Source organism: Zingiber officinale, chromosome 4B (genome assembly GCF_018446385.1).
Source record: "Zingiber officinale cultivar Zhangliang chromosome 4B, Zo_v1.1, whole genome shotgun sequence".
NCBI lineage: Eukaryota > Viridiplantae > Streptophyta > Magnoliopsida > Zingiberales > Zingiberaceae > Zingiber > Zingiber officinale.
In genome coordinates, this window is record NC_055993.1 from 72,276,705 (window position 1) to 72,286,214 (window position 9,510).

Here is a 9,510-nt window from a genome sequence, read left to right on the forward strand (position 1 = left end):
CTTTTACTTCTATTCTTTAGTTGTTTCTTAGATCATATAATCTTTTGTTTGATTGGTTAGCTAATTCGCTTTGAAATGTCTTTAGTGGTTATAATCAGTCCTTGTGAATTTGATATTCTTTCATTACTGACGATGTAACCGTACACTTGCGGTGCGTAATATTAATCTAGTAATTAATTAAACTTAAACAGTAAATCATAACTAGGTTAATCTATCAATTAAAACTTACCAACTATAATCAACCATGTTTAGCATAATTATTCAATCAAGCCCAATAATTATTATAACTCATTAGTTAGTATATCAATTAATTTATTTATCACTAATCCCAAATTAATTGAATTATATTACCTCTCCTCCTCTTCATCTTCTCGGCGACACGGTGGACTACAATGACTACAACAAAAATCCTCATAGACATCAGTGGAACAACAACGATTTTAAGCAAAAACCGATGTCTTTGAGTATTTTACACCGATTTTTTCAAATATCGGTGTCTATGAGCGCAGATTTTCGCTAGTAGACATCGGTTTTTTTAGCCGATGTCTATGAGCACCCATTTTTCGTTAATAGACACCGATTTTAACAGCGGTTTTTAAAACCGGTGTCTATGATAATTTTCTTGTTCTATCTACGAAATCGAATAGTAAAAAACTATTGTTAAAAGTGATGTTAATGAACCAAAATAAATCTCAAAGTACTAAAATTCAATATTAAATATTTGTTTTGCATTCTTTTAAAACTAAAATAAAAATATTCCTAAACAAACTATAACTTATAAAAATGAAAAACTTTAACCTCGTTTTTACTTTACCTCCACAGCTTACCACCTCATAAATTGTAAAATAGAAATAAAGTACCATCTAGCTTTTTAACACACTAAATAATTCAAGAAACAAATATAACATAAAATTATAATTCGTTACCGTTCTAAACTTTACTTGATGTCTAGTGTTGATGGAGGAAAATATAAAAAAAAAATATATTTGTATAAAAAAATATATATTTGTATACATTGCAAAGGATGAAAATATAATATTCTAAACTAAAAAAGAAAAAAAAATAAAACAAGTAGGTGGATTCTGAAGAACCAAATGAAAATTACTCACTGATTTATGTAGTTAGCATTTCTTTATAAAAAAGAAGAAAAAACAGGTGGTAATCGAATTTATGTAGTTAGCATTTCCGTCCACGGGAGGCAGAGACAGAGAGCCGTCTTCGGGCGACTCATCTTCTCCGCCTCTATCTTCTCCTCCCCTCCCATCGCCGACCCAATCTCGACCTCCTTCGTTCTCCCAAATCGAAGCAGACAGAAACAGAGATCGGAGATCTGTGCTTCCGATTCACTGCTCGATCCGCCAAGATGCAGATAGGTTCCGAGAAGGCGTCGTCGCTGGATCTCTTGTCGGCCGTCGTCACCTCCCTCTCTGACGGATATGGGCTCGATTCCGGCACCAGGGGTGCATTCGTGGAGAACCGGCTGCTGATCGCCGTCCTGAGCATCGTCATCGTCGTGCTCGTCGGTTGCGTGGCAATCTTCTTTGTCTGGCGATCGAGCAGAAGGAAGCCCGCCGAGCCGCCGAAGCCCCTAGTGGTGAAGACCCAGATGGATACAGAGGAGGACCAAGGGAAGAAGAAGGTCACCGTCTTCTTCGGGACGCAGACCAGGATGGCTGAGGGGTTCGTGAAGGTTAGGGTTTTTATCCGAGTAGTTCATTTTTTGAATTTTTCTCCCATGATCTTAGATTTTTCCCCCCTTCTAGGCGCTGGCTGAGGAGGCAAAAGCACGGTACCCTAATGCCATATTTAAACTCGTGGATATCGTAAGATCATCTTCCTTCTGTTTCAGATAATTGGAAATACTACTGATTAATTGACTGATTTATAGTTAGTTTCCTCAATTATAGGAGGAATATGCTACTGAGGATGATGAGTACGAGGAGAACCTGAAAAAGGAAAGCTTGGCTTTGTTCTTCTTGGCTACGTAAGTTGAAAGCCAGGAATTTTTTGTTTTTATAAACGATCAGTTTCCTCAAAGTTCGAGTTGATCCCTTTGTTTTCTTTAGGTATGGAGATGGCGAGCCTACTGATAATGCTGCCCGGTTCTACAAATGGTTTACAGAGTTTCTGGAAGCATGCACATTTAGTTAATCTATTCTACCAATAATCCTTTTGCCTTGATCGATTGCTGATTATTAGTTTTTATAGGGGAAAGAGAGAGAAACCTGGTTGGAAAATCTTCAATTTGGTGTGTTTAGTTTAGGCAATCAGAAATATGAACATTTTAATAAGGTTTGGCATGATGAAATTGTCAGTATTCTTTTTGTGGGAATTGCTTGGCTGATATATTTGTGTATTGAGTCCTTGCAAAGGTTGTTGTGGTGGTCGATGAACTGCTTCATGAGCAAGGTATATAGTCGATTTATTTAGTTTGTGATTTGACTAAGTCACATATGCTCCTAAAGCTGATTTTAAATCCTATCTTCAGTTGCAAGCTCAAAGTTCATGCATTTCATTTTTCTAGAGAATTTAACTTGTTTTGTAGACTAATTGTTACTCTAAAAACTTGTAAAGTCAACATGGTATGAGGAGTTACTAAGAAACAGTTGAGTAGTCATGTTATCTGTGAGTTTCATACATACAACTGTAATGTAGTAGTCATGTGCAAGTTTGTAGATGTGTTTAATGAATTTAAGCATCATTCTTACTTGGATATTCTTCTATCTTTTTTTTCCTTTGCATAGGCGCCAAGCACATTGTCCAAGTGGGGTTGGGAGATGATGATCAGGGTATTGAGGATGACTTCTCTGCATGGTATGTAGTATCAACAAACTTTTATGCATGCCATCCAAATTTCAATGTCGGCTACTGCTATTTTTCAGTTTTCTATTTTTTTTTCTCTTTTGCCCATCATTATCTCATTACTCCTTTGTGGAATATGAAATATCAACTGTACTTTCAGGAGGGAGCTTCTTTGGCCGGAGTTGGATAAGTTACTTCAGGATGAAAATGAGACAGGTGCACTCCTTATACAGCTGCCATTCCTGAATACCGAGTTGTATTTGTCAAGCCTGAAGAAGTTCCATATCTGGACAAAAGTTTGAGTTTTGCAAATGGCCATGCTATTCATGACATACAACATCCATGCAGGTAGAGATGCTCTTTACAAAGACAATTTAAAAACAGTACTGGTTAGGATTTTCCAGTCCATGAAAAGCATATCTAACACAACTTGTGTATCTTCAAGGGCTAATGTGGCTGTAAGACGAGAGCTTCATACTTCAGCTTCGGACCGGTCCTGCATCCATTTGGAGTTTGACATAGATGGCACTGGAGAACATTATATATCACTCTCACTTGCATATTTTGAGAACATGCAGGATGCATACACTAATTATATTTCTTTGTGTAGTTTTCACTGGATTTTGACTATCATCAATGTTGAGATGGAGATTAATTTTTTGTTAGATCCTCTTAGTCACCGCATTCGTGATCAAGATTAGAAATATGTTGTCAACATGTAAGTTTTTTGGCTTCTTTTCTTACCTTTGTTGAAACATGGATGTATTTTGATGTGGTAATACAATTCCCACAGGTTATATGCATGAAGGGCCTTGAAATTGTATAATGCGGAGGTGGGAAGGAAAGGGAAAAAACAACCAACATGAGAAGTTGTCAAGGTATGTCTGATCCTTTTAATTAGCAACTGTTTCACTATCCTCAAAGGAGTTATTCTAATATTTCTTTTCTAACATAGGCTCCTCAACAACCGAATGCGGAGCAATGTGATTTTTATATCATGCGATATATGAAAGATATAATTGAAAATTTTGGAGTTGATCACAAGGATTCACTTCCAGCAATGGTAATAATACAATATCTTCCATTTTGCATATAAGCCCTAAAGATAATTTCTTGCATTTTCCAACATTGCTTCAGTATCATAATTGATACAAACTCATATTTGATTTTGATTGATTATGAACGTCTCTTAGCTTTTCTCTCATTATATCAGATCTTGCTGTTGTTATGCTTTTCCCTTGGTGCTTGATGTGTTTCTATGTAGCCTTTGAACTTCTCTATTTCAATTTTGGCAGCTATGTGCTCGTCTATGATTAATAGTTCAATAGAATTCAGGGTCACTGATTTGTTATATGATGCTCTTGGTCCTTCCATGATTTTTGAATTCAACCATTATCATGCCTAGTAATTTGTTGTATGATGCTGTCGGTTCTTATCAATCTCTACACTTTAATAAGAAGGAGCAAATTATCTATGTTATATTCTAAGCAGCATATACTAAGTGTCATATATGCGCGCAATTATCCTTCAATGAATTAAGCATTATGAACAATAGTCTTCCACAGCAGCCTTTAAAAACTTAGTATTCTATTTTATTTGATACATGTACATATTTGTTTTAGTTATTTGACATATAGTGGATTATTGGGTCCTGATCATGAATTAACTTTGTATAAAGTATTGTAGATTATCTTTGTTGCAAGTATCAATTAGAAAGAGACTTTCTTTGGTTTAGATATTTTGCATTCCAAATTTAGTTTATTGGTAGTTCTCATTGCAAAACTAGACTGAAAAGCTTTCAAAATGCTTGATTTGAAGTGTTAGAAGGATATAGATCAGAAAAACTAGACTGGCCTCGTTAGAGCTAGAGCAGATATTTGGAAAAAAAATAAATAAATCAAAATTGCATTTTTACCATTTCCAGCTTTCAAAATTGCATCTTTACTAATATATTATTTATGTGTTTTTACAGTTTACAAATCTCAAGTACTCCAGAGTTGAAATTGATGAAGTGTGGTTCGAGTGGGCTGAATGCATGCTAGATTACATTTGAAGTGCGGTTCTACCTTGATGTGTTATTAAAAGAATGTTCTACCTTGATTCTGATATCTATTAGCTTTTGATGTAAAAAAGAATATTTATGTATTTTATGGATACTGTTGTAAGAAGATTATTTATGTAATTTGTGAATATTTATGTATTTTATAGATACTGTTGAATGAAGAATATTTGTGTAATTTGTGAATATTTGTGTTTTTTTTTTTTGTTACTGTCGATTTTTCATTGTTTCGGAAATCAAATTTGTGCTGTTAAAAAATATAGATATTACATCGGTTTTCCACCGTTGCAAAACTAGTGTTATTAACTAATATTACATCGGTCGTATACCGCTGCCAAAACTGGTGTTATTAACATATAATATTAAATCAGTTTTACACCATTGATAAAACGGTGTCGTTAAGTGATACTACACCGATTTTAATCCGATGTCTAAAATGATAGACCTTTTACATCGGTTTCATAGACATCGGTCAAAAATGTAATAGACATCGGTGGAAAACCGATGTCTATGAGGGTTTTTGTTGTAGTGAATGGTGGTCATGGCTCTTATCGGAGAACCGAAAGAGAGGTTGTCGGCTGGCTAGAAGTTCTTTACAAAGGTTCCCGATGGCCGATGGTGGAATTTCGTCGAGGCAGCTGCGACTATCAATGACAATGGGGATTTCTCAGTGGCAACCCATTCCTCCTCCAACAGCCCACAGTGGATGCGGCTGCGGTTGCGGCGTGTGGGCGTGAGGAAAGCAGGGGTTCTCGATGAGTGATGGTAGCGTCGAACGATCAGGAGAAGGACAGAACGACGTCCAGCACGCAATGGTGGAGGAGTAGTGCCATTGATCTGCTCATACAGGAAGAAAGAAGAAAGTGGCACCGCTGTCGACTGCTTGCATGGTCGACGGGATGGCTGCTATGGGAACAACGTCGTGGGCATGCACAAGGAAGGACCAGCGGCGGCGTCACCATGAGCATGCAACGATGTCACCACTAGCACGCGGCGACGTCACCACGAGCATGCGGCGACGGTGGTTCGCGACTTCGATCGCGCGTGGAGAGGAGGCGGTGTCTTCTTCTCCGACGATGATTCATGGCTGCAGGCGATCGACGCGAAGGGGAGGAAGACTAGAGGTGGGGAACCAGCCTTGGCTCCTCGCGAGGACAAAGGCCAGCGATGGCAGTTGCTGGTTGTTAATCGTGTGCGACGGTAAGGTGGTGCAGTAGAGGAGTGTCGCGCGGCGTTTTCTGCTCGTGATCACGAATGGATGTGAGTGAGGGAGACGGCGCATTAAACTTTATCTTAAAACTCCTCTTTTAAATGGATATTTTAAACTGACTTTATTTCTTACCTATTTATCCTCATAAAATATAAAAAGATTTCTTTATAATTTAAAAAAATTCCAATAAATTTAATAAATTCATATAAACATATTTTCTCATAAATTATCTGTTAAAATATATTTATTTCACTTAAAATAATTTAATTATATCAATCTTTAATTATTTTAAATCCTTATCTATATTTTTAATATATTACAAATTCATATCATGAGAGAGGAAAATCTTTTAAGGAAAATTGTCAGAGAGCAGGCAGAAGAAGATAAAGTACAACTGATTTGTTATTACATCATCTAGGATTTTTAAATATAAGCCCCAATATATAATTCAATCATAACCGTTGGATCAAAAGGGTATGCTCACAAGTGATCGTTGATTTATAAAAGAAGAAGTATTATTGGTGGTAAAAGGTGAATACGTTCGCCCCCAACGCCCCCGTCAATCCGTCCCAGGACCAACAAGGATGAGGTAAATCACGAACGGCTACTAGCCTTTGGAATAGTAACTAGCACATAAGGGAGGTATTTACCTCGGCTTTGCCGAGATTCGAACTTCAAACTTCATTGATGACAACACTCTATGTGCTAGCCACTAGATTCATCTGAGAAAAAAAAAAAAAAAGTATTATTAATTCATACGGAGAGGTATGCATCAGTTATCGCTACAAAAAAGATATTAGCCCACCCTCTTAGCCCCAACGTTTATTTTTGCATGAAGGAATTAATTTGGATAGGAAACTTAAGAAAGAACAACAAGCGAGAGCTAGGGGTTACGTTATTGGGCGATGGTCAGATAGGCTCCGGCTCCGTAGGGTGTTGGTGTTGCATGGCTTTGTCTTTTTAACCTCACCTTATAATATGTGTATGAAAAATTGTACGTGAATCCAAAACAAACGAAGTGAAAGTTTCACTTTTTATGATTTGATCTCACACTTCCACCATCTCTCGCTAAGTGACAAAAGAACAGACAGCGGCAGGGGAAAAAAAAAAGGGACCCCCTCTCTCTTCTTTATTGCCACCTTGTGTTAGAAGAAGAATAATCAATCAGAAGATAATAATATGAGATTAATAATAAAATTTATTATTCATTAATATTTATATTAAGGATGGTATAATATATAATATTTAAAAATATTTAATAAATTGATCAATTAATAAATAATAAAATTATTCTAAGAATTATTCTTAGAGTTATTCTAATAATTATAATAAAATTATTTTAATAATTATAATACTAATTTGATTTGATCCGGTTAATCCTAGTGATTCGCTTTTACCCCTCCTCTCACCTCGTCGCCGACAAACTTAACGGGAGATCTTTGACGTTGAGTTTGCTTGCTAACTTGTTGAAATGTTATCTGGATAATAGTTTAGTAAAGATATCAGCGATTTGATTTTCAACAGAAATATAAGAGACAGATAACTATTGAGTTGTCACACGTTCACGAACAAAATGAAAATCAATTTCTACATATTTTATGCGAGCATGAAAGACAGGATTAGCTGTAAGATAAGTCGCTCCAATATTGTTGCACCAAATTTTTGGTGCAGTATTTGATGTAAGATGAAATTTAGAAAGAAGTGATTAAAGCCAAATAACTTCAGACATTGTATTAGCTATAGCTTATATTCAGCATTAGTACTTGAACGAGATACCGTAGGTTGCTTTTTCGAATTCCATGAGATAAGATTTTGTCCAAAAAATATTACATATTCATTTGTAGATCGTCTATCTTCAAGAGAGCTTGCTCAATCCGCATGGCTATATGCATGTAAATCTCGAGACAATTGGCGATATAAAAGAAGATCATGTAGAATAGTACATTTGAGATAGCGAAGTATTCTTTTTACATTATCCCAATTTTGTTCAGTTGGAGTATGCATGAATTGACAAACATGATTTACTGCAAAGGTAGTATCAGGGGCATGTGATAGTGACATATTATAAGGCTCCAACAATGCTTCGATAAATTTGTGGATCAGAGATAGCAAGAGAAGATAAAGTTATAGAGTTGTTTATAACAATTGGTGTAGATACCGGACGTGCTCCATCCATTTTGACTTTTTGAATAAGCACAGTAATATATTTTCTTTGAGAGAGAAGATAGTCTTCCTCATGTGGAATAAGTTCAATACCAAGAAAAAATGAGCAATACCTAAATCTCGAGCAGAAAATTCTTGATTAAGAAGACTTAATAAAGTTGTGATACCCTTGTGATTATTACCGGTTATTAGGATATCATCCAAATAAATAAGAAAAAAATATCATATATCCATCATTATATTTATAGAATAGAGATGAGTCAGTCTTTGATCCAGAAAATCTTTGAGTTTGTAACCAATTAGACAATAAATGAAATCATGCACGAGGAGCTTGTCGAAGACCATATAAGGATTTCTTGAGTTAACCAACATGAGATGGAAATTGTGGATGAATGAACCTAGGTGGTTGCTCCATGAATATAGTTTTCTCAAGATGACCATGAAGAAATGCATTTAAAATGTCTAATTGTTGTATAGGCTAAATAGAACTAACAACTATCAATAATAATAGTCTAACATATATAATTTTGATGATTGAACTAAAAGTGTCATTGAAGTAAATACCTGATTGTTGATTAAATTCTTTAGCTATAAGTCGAGCTTTGTGTCGTTCAAGAGAACCATTAGCTCAATACTTAAGATGGAATAGCCACTTAGAGCCCACAACATTCATAGAAGGAGTATGCGGAACTACGCTCCATGTTCCATTGTGAAAAAGTGCATCAAATTCTGTAGACATTGTACTACGCCAATTTGGATCCTTGTTCACTTGTGTGAAACAAATTCATTCAATAGATTTTGAAAAGACCACTAGAGCTCGTGGAAGGGGATGTCGAGTTGTCATTGGTGGGCAACATGCATAGATGTCACTTAAGGGAAGCATGCAATGAGGAGCATTATCATTTGACTCACTTGTTGATAACGACAAAGAAGTAGGCTAACATAGTGATTTAGATGACGGACTTGTATTATTTGAGAATCCAGAACTAGAGAGCATATTATCTTCGACTGGCGATGCTTCCAAGATTGGAGCAACAACTTGAGGTGATTTTGATGGTATAGGAGAGTTATCAAAGAGCTCCGGAATATGACCTAGGATGTCATCACTTCTTATAATGTTAGGTGGCATCAAGAAGGTGCCACCTCTATTTGAAGGAGAGATCGAAGAAGCTGCTGAAAAAGGAAATAGAGACTCATCAAAAGTAACATGTCGTGAAATATAAATTCATCCTATTGGTATATGCAAGCAATGATAATCATGGTGCAAATTGCTATA

General features: G+C 36.0%; 1 pseudogene; it reads left to right on the top strand.

Annotated features, from left to right (window-relative positions):
- The first annotated feature begins 1,363 nt into the window (after window positions 1–1,363).
- On the top strand, window positions 1,364–5,598 carry LOC121978310 (annotated as a pseudogene).
- Window positions 5,599–9,510: the final 3,912 nt, after the last annotated feature.